This window comes from Octopus bimaculoides, chromosome 6, assembly GCF_001194135.2.
Source record: "Octopus bimaculoides isolate UCB-OBI-ISO-001 chromosome 6, ASM119413v2, whole genome shotgun sequence".
In the NCBI taxonomy this organism is placed as follows: domain Eukaryota; kingdom Metazoa; phylum Mollusca; class Cephalopoda; order Octopoda; family Octopodidae; genus Octopus; species Octopus bimaculoides.
In genome coordinates this window covers 67,959,964-67,971,130 of record NC_068986.1, presented here as the reverse complement: position 1 = coordinate 67,971,130, position 11,167 = coordinate 67,959,964, and positions in this window count along the sequence as shown.

The following is an 11,167-nucleotide window of genomic DNA, read 5'->3' as shown; positions in this document are numbered from 1 at the left end:
TATATATATATGTATATATATATGTTGTGTGTGTATTTATGCGTATTTATTTACATATATGTACACACATTTGACATTGAGGTAAGTTCAGTACGGTTGGGATTGCTTGGACTTATAAAGCCTTAGGGAGCCGGAGATAATATATAATGTCCAAGGACGGTGCGCCTAGATTCAGATATCCTTCAAACAGGGCATTCTGGTTTGTTTATTTTTACTTTATTTGACTATTACTTCTGCGATTTGAAGAATTTTTTTCTATATCGTATGAAAAATATGAAGAGTGTCGTTGTTTAGATGTGAAGGGTTTTAATATTTATGTGTGTGCTTTTATGTGTACGTATATGTGTTTGTGTGCTCACATTGATGAGGGTGGTGGGTTGTAAATTGAAATCATATTTTAGATATTTTACTTTGTTATCAGATTTGAGATATTTTTCATCGTAGTCACATGCATGGATTTGTGGTTAAGACAATTAAAAGATAAGGATATTGTTGTTGGTAAATACTTGATAAAATCTCTGGTTTTTGTAAGAGGGTTATGGGTGAGGTCAGGGGTGTTTGAACGTATATTAGTGAGTGTATATGGGTGTAAAGGAAATGGCATTTTGGAGAAATGAAATTTAAAGGATTCAAGGAATAATAGAAAGCGACATGAAAATATGTCTTGTAATAGCAGCAAATTGGCATTAAAACAAGCTCATGTCTCAAGCTTCAAAAATGTTGAACAAAGGCAAGTACTACATAATATGCGTACAAAACTGGATTTTCCTGTGTGTGTTGAATACGTTTTGTTTTGGCAGTTTGGGCCATTTTTAGCGATAAAGGAAAAGAAAATTAAATATGCTTTTCCTTTAAAGAAGTTAATTATCTAAAGCCAGCGTTCCAGTGTGAAAGCTGATAATACTTGGGTGATACATGACGCATGCAGAGAATGGGGATAATTTTGTAAAATGAAAGCAAATATGAAATGGTCTGGATTATTTTATATGGAAAAGATGAATTTCATATGAATAGAAAGCGAAGTTGACTTCAGTGAGATATGAAGTCAAAGCGTAATTTGCCAGAAAGAATATCATAAGGGATTTTTCGATGCTCTTAATCGGAAATGAGATATATAGTGTATCGAGAACTCGGCCCCCAGGGCCAGACACTCTATCTAAAGATCTACTGCGACGTTTTGAAGCGTTTGAAGGAGGACATTCGGTGAAAGTGATCTTAATTGTGGAGCGCGAAGAATCGGATTCTTCACCGAGCTCCCCTCACTCGTGAGGTTCTCGCCAAAAACAACATGGTACCGCTTCTGCATCCGCCCTATTCACCAGGTTTAGCACCCTGCGGACTTCCATCTCTTCCCCAAGATGAAATTCCGCCCAAAGGGCACCGTTTTAAAACCGTTGTCGAGATCCATATATATATATATATATATATATATATATATATATATATATTGTGTGTGTGTGTGTGTGTGTGTGTGTGTGTGTGTGTGTGTAAGCAGTTGCACGAAACAGTGATGGAAAGTAAACTTGAAGCCAGTTCAGGTGTTTGGGACATATTTTAGTATTTCAACTTGTAAAGGTAATTTACTGCAGTTTACCGTGGAGAAAAAATTCTCACTTTAGGTAAAAAGGTGTAAGAACACCATTGTTAGCTCAAAGCGCCTTCTGGGCTGGTAGATACGTTTCTAGCTTGTTAGCTATCTCCCTATCAGATACCAAAAGAGCCGACTCTAAACTGCCTGCGCACACAAATCAATAAAAAGTATTTACTGTTTTTTTAATGAAGTTAATGTTCTCCAGCCAGCTGACAGAAAATGAAGAGCTTTATTACTAATAAGGGGACTGACATTACAGAAGTGTAGTTGTGGATAAAATTCTAAATACAAAGATTTTTTGTTTTATAATCTAGGATACAAATAAATGGCCCAAGATTCACCAGAACGCTGAAAACAAAAACTGCCTTGCGGCATTCTGAATTAAAGTCTCGTCGAAATCAACTTTGACTTTCATCCTTTTGGGGTCAGTAACATAAAGTACCAGTCAATAAATGAAGTCAATGGTATCTACTGACCCCACCCTTCAAAATTGTTGCCCTTGTGCCTAAATTCGCAATAATTATTTAAGATAAGTAAAGTAGTGAGTTGGCAGAATCGTTAGCAGCCCGGATAAAATGCTTCACGTCATTTCGTCCATCTTTACGTTCTGAGTTTAAATTCTGCTGAGGTTGGCTTTGCCTTTCATTCTTACGCGGTCGATGGAATAAGAACAAGTCAAGTACCTGTGTTGATATAATCGACTCACTCCTTCCCACCAAAATTTCTGATTTTGTGCCTGTAGTACAAAAGAATTATTTAGGGTAAATAAGACGATGAGCCGACTGATGCGTGACGCTCGTGGCAGGTCTTCCAGATAGCTCATGGTCTTCCAGATAGCTCATGGTCTTCCAGGGACATTCTTCCGCTTTTGAAGCGCCAGTGCCACTCGAAACATTGCGTATGACTCATTGCTTCATCGCAGTAAGCTTGTCGAAGCGTGCTCAATGTCTCTCTAGCAGACTTCCCAAGTTTAAAGCAAAATGTCACGATGGTTCTTTGTTCCTATTCATAACGAAATCGCAGACTACATTAGATACGTGATCACAAAAACACTAAATTCACAACTTGCGAAGTAAACACAGCGATGTCACTCGGTACACACTACCTCATGAAAGTCACTACTAGCTCTCACTGCGCACGCAACCGTGTGCTGTCATCTGCTGACGCGCTACAGAACTAGTCCGGGAACGTTTTGATACCACATCGTATATATATATATATATATATATATGTATGTATGCATATAGTGTACAAGCACTGAAAATGTGGTGAAGTGGCATTGAGAGAGTCAGATAGAACACATTGCGTTATTTGCTCTAGCGGCTCTCTACACTTTAAATTCTACACAGTTCTACTTTGTCTCTTAACATTGAGAGGTGAATTAGTAAAAAAAAAAAAACTGGGAGCGATTCTTTCCATTCTTTTCCCCCTCTAGATTGTACCTGTTTCACATTGTGTCACCTTGATTTACTCTACGAATTGCGTTGAGAGTAAACATTTCTTTGCAATAATCAACCTATTTCACGTTAATTTCATTAGTAGCAAGTCAGGTAATCTAACAACTGAATGCTCATCGTCGTCACTGATGGAGAATCCAACATAAACACTGAAGGACTACTGGTAATACTCATGATAGTATACACCCCCAGGTCAGGTACATAACGACCAAGCCATCACCTGATTAAGGTACACAATTAAAATTAAACTCAATCAAACGAAGAAGGCATAATTATAGATTTTATTTACAAAAACAATACACCACTTGCTTCTTAATATCAAATCACTTAAAACTATGTGGACTATTTTCATTATGAATAATTAAAGACTACATTTTTAACCAGAAGGTATTATTTGAGATTAGTGTTAAATACAATCTCCAATCTTTTTTGTAAAGCAAAGCAAATATTTTCCAATTTGTTATTAACAAATCCGCCAGCTTAATGGAAACCCAAAGTAAACAAAAATTATTAATATTTTAAAGAGAGCGGTATCATTGTTATTATTGTATTTTCATTTAAGTTGGTTTAATCGAATATCCACCCACACCCATGCAGTATCGTCCATAAGCTGAAAATTATTACATATCGAGCATCAATAGAGTGCCCGACCAAAAGAGTTTGTCATATATAATTACACATCTTTAAACTCGAGCGACAGGAATTGGCGTTTTGAGTTCAAATCGCAATAGACAAAGAAAAAAACAACAACCTATAATATCGACTTCAAATTTTGGCACACGGACAGAAATTTCGGTGGGGTGGGAGTTAGTCAATTATACCAGCCTCAGTGCTCAGTTGGTACTTAATTCATCGACCCCGAAAGGATGAAAGGCAAATCGGCCTCGGTGGAACGTAAGGGATGGACGAAATGCCGCTAAGCATTTTACCCGGCATGCTAACTATTCTGCCAGCTCGAAGTCTTATAACAACATATAATATCAGTATATTATTGGACCGAATAGATTGGTGTTCTCGAAACATATCATTATTATCATTTTAACATTTTACCATTCTATGGTCTATTTCTATTCATTCTGTAACCTTTGCAGGCAATCACAGGTAGGTGGTAGATTTTGTTGTTAGTAACAGAAGTGGCATCCTCAGTTTTAGTAGTAATAACGGTTTCGAATTTTGGTATTGGGCCAGAGGATTTTGAAGGAAGCATGAAAGTCGATTACATCGACCCTAGTACTTGACTGATACTTATTTTACGACCCCAAAACGATGAAAAGCAAAGTCGACTTTGGGTGTGCTCAAAACATAAAAACAGTCGAAATGACGCTAAGCATTTTGTCCGGTGTGGTAACGGTTCAGCCAACGCATTGCCTTGATATTGGTTTCAGATTTTGGTACAAGGCCAGCAAGTTCAGGGGAAGAGGGTAAATCGATTACACTCACCCCAGTGCTCAACTGGCACTTATTTTATTGACCCTGAAAGAATGAAAAGCAAAGTTGACCTCGGCGGAATTTGAACTCAAAACATGAAAACGGACGAAATGACGCTAAGCATTTTTCCCAGCCAACGATTCTGCCAGTTCACTGCCTTAATATTAGTCGTAATAAGGATTTCTGACAAGACCAAATCAATCCTAGTGTTACTTGAATGTATTAGCTTCCCACCCAGAAGCATGAAAGGCAAAGTTAATTTGTTCGGGATGTGAACGCTGAAAGAGAACACTCATAGCTAAATAATTACGGTTATTCTGTGTACCGAATCCAATTCTATTTAACTTCAACACAGAAAAGCAACTTCACCACCATAAAAAAAAAAATCAAAAACAACAAGTCCCAAACTCGAATGATGACTAGTATGTCGTCAGGTTGAACGTCTACAACCGAAGCTACGTTTGAACTCAATATGTAAAGAGACGTAACTAAAAACAAGTGCTTTTTTCCGGCGTTCAACCGTTTCTGTCATTTGATTATTTAAATAAATTACAAACAGCTTGTACATCAACAATTTTCGTTTACTCTCAATGTATGGGAGTACTACAAATTTCAGAATCTAAGTGGATATCATCAATCCCTGTCTAGTTATAAATACTGAAACATTCATACATACATACATAAAATACACACATTCTAGCATACATACACAAACATTGACACAAATACACATACGGGCACACTGGCACATTATCACACCTACACATACACACTAGCATGTACATGACACATTTAACCGTATGCATATATACACGCATCCATGTAAAACCTATACAATTCATTTACATGCTTACTCAAGTAGGTGCGTATGGGATCCGTATCTATCATATTCACACAAATATTCTCACAAAACATCATCCCAATGAAAACGGTGCATGAGTGCGCATATAAAAACATGAATGTACAAGAGTGAAATACCAAGCGCACGCATACACACACATGCGCACGCACACACACACGCACGCAAATACACACATACACACACACACAGACGTACAAGCATTATCAAGAACACACACTGACACAAATCACTGATGTTGACATTTATTCTCACCAATGCTTATTTTTCGGAGAAATAACGAAAATTTATTGGCTGTTCAGCCCGATCTTTAATTTCCCCCTATATAGGGCTAACACAGCTGAATAGATCCAGATCCCATTTCACTTATTTCATAGATTTTTCATTCTTTAACTCCTGACTGATAAAATGGCTACTAACTGACATTGCGGCAGCCTGAAGCTTTACTTTTGCTCAATACAACCGCAAACAGCTGCAGCCAAATTGGCTTCTATTGGCTTTTCTGGGAATGAAAATGATGTTGATTGATGGAATAATAAAGAGATTATTACTTCTAAACATTTGCATCTAATACAGCGTAGAAACGAATAATATCGTTGATCTTGGTAGCGGAGAGAGGCAGGGAGGATTAGATTTCTATAACAAAGATGGCGTATTTCTTATTCTAAAATTATTATCATTTCAGTAGTTATTATAATGATTGCGATCGTCGTCGCCGTCATAATCATCATGATCATTATGAGTATCGTCATCATCAACGTCGTCGTTAAAATTGTTGCTGTTTAAAAGGTCGGGGAGAGATTAAAAGAATGCCCGAGAAGATATTGTTGTAACGTATGGCTCCAAATCTTACAGAGTGAAATAAACTGCTCCAAGCAAAATGATGCTTTGCAATCTTTCTAAACACACACACACGTCCAAATAGTAACATATGCATAACTATGTGCTATGTTTATATAAATGTGATTTATAGTATATGTATATATATGTATATATATATTACAACTGACAACAAAGGTGGTAGTAGTAGTGGCAGCAGTAGTAGTAGTAACAGAAGTAGTAGACATAATAATAATAATAATAATAATAATAATAATAATAATAATAATAATAATGATGATAATAATAATAATAATAATAATAATAATAATAATAATAATAATAATAATAATAATAATAATAAATGCCCGGATGCAGAACCAGGCAGTGGCTCTCATGACTTCTGATCTTAACTAATTGGAAGTGGTATAATGTACATTGTTTTGTCTTGGTATAAAAAGATGGGCTACAGCAAATATTCTGCTTAATACTACAGATTTGCTTGTCAGTTGTTTGATCTTAACCAGTTGAGCATGTCCCTTGGTGGCTGATGATATGTGCATCTATGATCATGAGCAGAAGTAGTGGGGGAGCATCATAGCCATGTGTTGAGAGGAATTCTTTGGGGTTTCAATAATTCACCTTTGGAAACATGGGTGTTTTGCTCAATATCCTTAAACAAATCTTATTCAGGGACCGTTTGACTGTTCTATCTCATCTATGTTTTGAGATAAGCTTAAGAGGAAGTGCTGCGTGTGCAGCTATGCGGTATATTGTATGTCTAAAGTACAGTTGGGGGTGTGGAATATCGAAGTGTGGGTGCGTGTGTGTAATTGTTATGTGGGAGTGAGGCGATGGGAATTGGTGGGCGTGTGAGGCAAAATGTAGTGAAATATAGGAGTGCTAGACGTGCACGTAAAGGTATGGCTGTGCGATACTGTAATATAGAAGTTATGAACAATAAAGAAAAAAGGAAGGCACAATACAACATCAGTGTAAAATATTAGTTCTGTGAGGGAAGAAAATTAATGAGGCACGTGGTAGTGGTAGAGCAAGAGGAATGTGATAAGGGTGAACCTAATGCGTATAAGCGTAAGGGAGAAGAAAAATAAGAGTAGACAAAAGGATAGGAATGATAGAAAGGATGAAGTCAGATCAGGGAGCGGAAAGTGAGAGAAAATTAATAGGGATTAGGGAAAAACTCGAGGAAAATTAGAGACAAATAAGAGAAAAAATTATTACAATGAAACATTTCTATCGCATTCCTCTTGTCCCTACGTGTCTCATTAAATTTAGTCCCTTACAGAACTAATTTTGTTTTCCACTAGAGTTGTATCGTACCTTATCTTTCTTCTCTAGCTCATAACTCGCTTCCATATTGCAAGAACTTACACCTATACTCCTATATACTTTTCTGTCACACTTCTACATTCCTTTCGCCCTCCTTTTTATCTCTCACTCGTGACTGCTTCTATCTCCTCACTTCTAGGATTTCCTCACCCCACTTAACGATTACACACACACACACTCCAAGACGCTTATACCCGCTAACCTACATCACTATACTTTCACACTTTCAAACCTATACATACTTACACACTGAACACAGAAGCGCTCCTTCCCTGTGCCCATCTCAAAATATATATATATATTCCTATACCTGCACTCCCCACTTCATTCCCTCGATCGTATCTCCTTCTGTGTAGAACTGCATTCTCATTTCCCCTCCCCCACTCGCCCATATTTTGTTCTCGACCACCTTTCATCTTTCACATCCTTTAGTTTTCTTCAATATCCTTCTGCTGATAAAAGACTACTGACCGAAACGTTAGGATTCCTTCCCTTCTTAAGTGTTTCGTTTTTTATATTGCTTTCACTATATACTTTAACGTCTATGCAGACCACACATCTGTGTGTGCGTGTATGTGTGTATGTGCTGGTGTGTGTGTGTGTGTGTGTGTGTGTGTGTGTGTGTGTGTGTGTGTATCTGTGTATGTGTGTATACGTATATCTCGTGTTAGATTTCGAAGCGTTGCACGTTATCAGAATTTATCGACTCGAGTCAAATAGAATAAATCATTCCAAATCCCTGATGGAGGATCCCTGTAAATGGAATAAGAACCGGCTAGTGGTTGTTAGTATGGAGTTGGAGTCATATAATGTATAATAATTAAGCCAAATTCAAGTAACGATATTTCCAATGTACGTTTCAAATTATTGCGGAATAGATAAAAAGAAAGTAATCTTTTCCATAAAATCTTTCTCAGGTAAGGCATTTCAAAATATGAACAAATGATGGATTTCGCCCTTTTTATATGGTCGGGGCAGTTTAAGTCACCCACTCAATGAGAAGAAGATGTGACTAGCAAGGGTAAAATATTTTCCACTGGAAAATGGAAAAGAGAGTGTGAGAGAAAGAGGAGAAAGAGAGAGAGAGATGGTCTAGGTGTGTGAGAGAGAGAAGGGGGAAAGGAGGTAATATTGTATATATGAGAGCTGAGAAAGCCTGAAAGGAATTATATGAGAGAAAATGTAAGGAACGTGCCAACTAAGTGAATAAATAGACAAATGGAAACATGGATGAATAAAAAACACGAAATAATAATGATAATAATAATAATAATGATAATAATAATAATAATAATAATAATAATAATAATAATAATAATAATAGTAATGATGATGATGATGATGATGATGATGATGATGATGATGATGATGATAATAACAATAATAATAATAATAATAATAATAATAATAATAATAATAATAATCCTTTCTACTATAGGCATAAGGTCTGTAATTTGGCGGGAGGAGTTAAGTCGATTACTTCAACTCCAGCACTCAACTGGTACTTACTCTATTGACCTCAAAAGGATGAAAGGCAAAGATGACCCCCGCGGATGTGAACCTCGTAAAGACGAAATGCTGCTACTAACGATTCTGCAACCTCGCAGCATAATAGTAATTATAATTCTTTGTACGGAAGGCACAAGGCCAGAAATTTTAGGGGAGGTGACTAGTCGATTGCATCGACACCAGAGTTTTCACTGGTACTTAATTTATTGACCCCAAAAGGGGTGTTTCGTTCAACTTCCTTAAACAACCCTTATTCAGGGACCTTTTGTGCGGGATAGACAACTCGATCTGAAATACAAACACTAGCATCCCAGCTAATGATAAACGATAGAGAAGTTCTTATATAAACAACTAAATACAAACATTGTCGTAAGCAAATACATTCTAAACGTTATTAAACTACAAATTATATATAACACAATTTTATTTATAGAATAACAGCGTCTCGGTAATGAAGGGAATCGATAACATCAATAACACTTATCACAAAGTCACCAAGTTTGAAAAAGTAGAATTTTATACGTTTGTCACAACACTCCCTCATCGAAAAACCACAAGAAATCAACAATAATTTCGCTACCATTAGGGAGACCGATATTACTGTTATAATGCACATTAGGAAGTCCCTAAACTTCTGTAATGATTCCTTCCGGAGAAAAAGGAAGGCGGTGTTCTATTTGATGTCTGAGTAGATTATGATAGAGCTGAAATGTGTGAGTTTTGTGCTTGTAACATTGTAGATAGTTCCCGAGACAAATTCAACACTCAAAGCACAAATAATCTCATGTCCCTTTGGATAAGTTTAGGAATGTTTTACTAGAAATTTTGAGAGGATTTAACTTGAACTAACATAAGATATGGGCATTTAAAACCTATTAGCTATTACATTACATAGATATAAACACTAGTAAATAATATCCTAACAAAGACTGACTACATAACATCAGAAATTCTTGCTATACCTTGCAATCATAAATAACTCAGCAACATGAATAAAATGATGCATATTTTATCCTTGGGTGGAGACGCGCTGCTTAGTGGTTAGGGTGTTGGACTCCTGATCGTAAGATTATGGTTTCAGTTCCTGGATCGGGCGACGTGTTGCGTTCTTGAGCAAAACACTTCATTCGACGCTGCTCCAGTTCGCTCGACTGGCAAAAATGAGTAATCTTGCGACAGACCGACGTCCCGTCCAGGTGGAGGAATATATATGCCACAAAATCCGGGAAACCGGCCCTATAAGAGTATATGACTCGGGAAAGATCTTTGTCCTGTTTGTTTTTATCCTTGAACGAAGACAAATTAAGTACTAATGGTATTGGAAGGGAGATTCATAGACCAGAAAAATGAGGGAAAGACAAAGTTCAATTTCAGTGTGAACGTAGCATTTAAATAGCAGTAGTTTTTTATAATTATAAGAAAAAAACTTCTAAAGTAGCCACAAATAAAATTTGACATCAAAAACAATGTAAAGAGTTATAGCAGAACAAAAATATCATCATTTGCCATCTTAAGCTAAAAGCAATAAAAAAATAATCACACATTTAAAGATTAAGTCAAGCCCCCAACTGCAGTACATCTGCAGCAATTATGGATACTGTCTTCTGAATGGCAGGTGCTTAACACAGACACTAGTATATCGAGCCAAGATATCTACTGCGGTTGGTAATGAGAATAATTACATCGGTCTTATGTTCAAGATCGGACATACTGTGTATATCCACTCCTTCATATCCAGAGATAAACAAAGTTCAATATCGTTATCTCTATACAACATAAGTTTGAAGTGTAAAGAAACAACGCCAATATATCTTGGTCTGTTGTCAAAACTGTAGCACCTTACATCAATGAATGTAAAATATGACTGCTGTGCACAGGCGAATAAAAAACCAACAAAAATTACATTATTTTCATGGAAAGTCTTCAGATGCTGCGCAAGAGAAACGAAAAAGAAAAAAATTAAAGGAAATGAGTGAGATAAAGAGAAAGAGAGAAAGAGAGCGAGAGAGAGAGAGAGAGAGAGAGAGAAAGATAGAGAGAGAGAGAGGGAAAGATAGAGAGGAAGAGGGTGGGAGAGAGAGAATCTTTTAAAGATACTTTCAGCTGATAAAATTTAAGCGGTACCCAATAAAATATTGGCAACTTTTGTAGCTG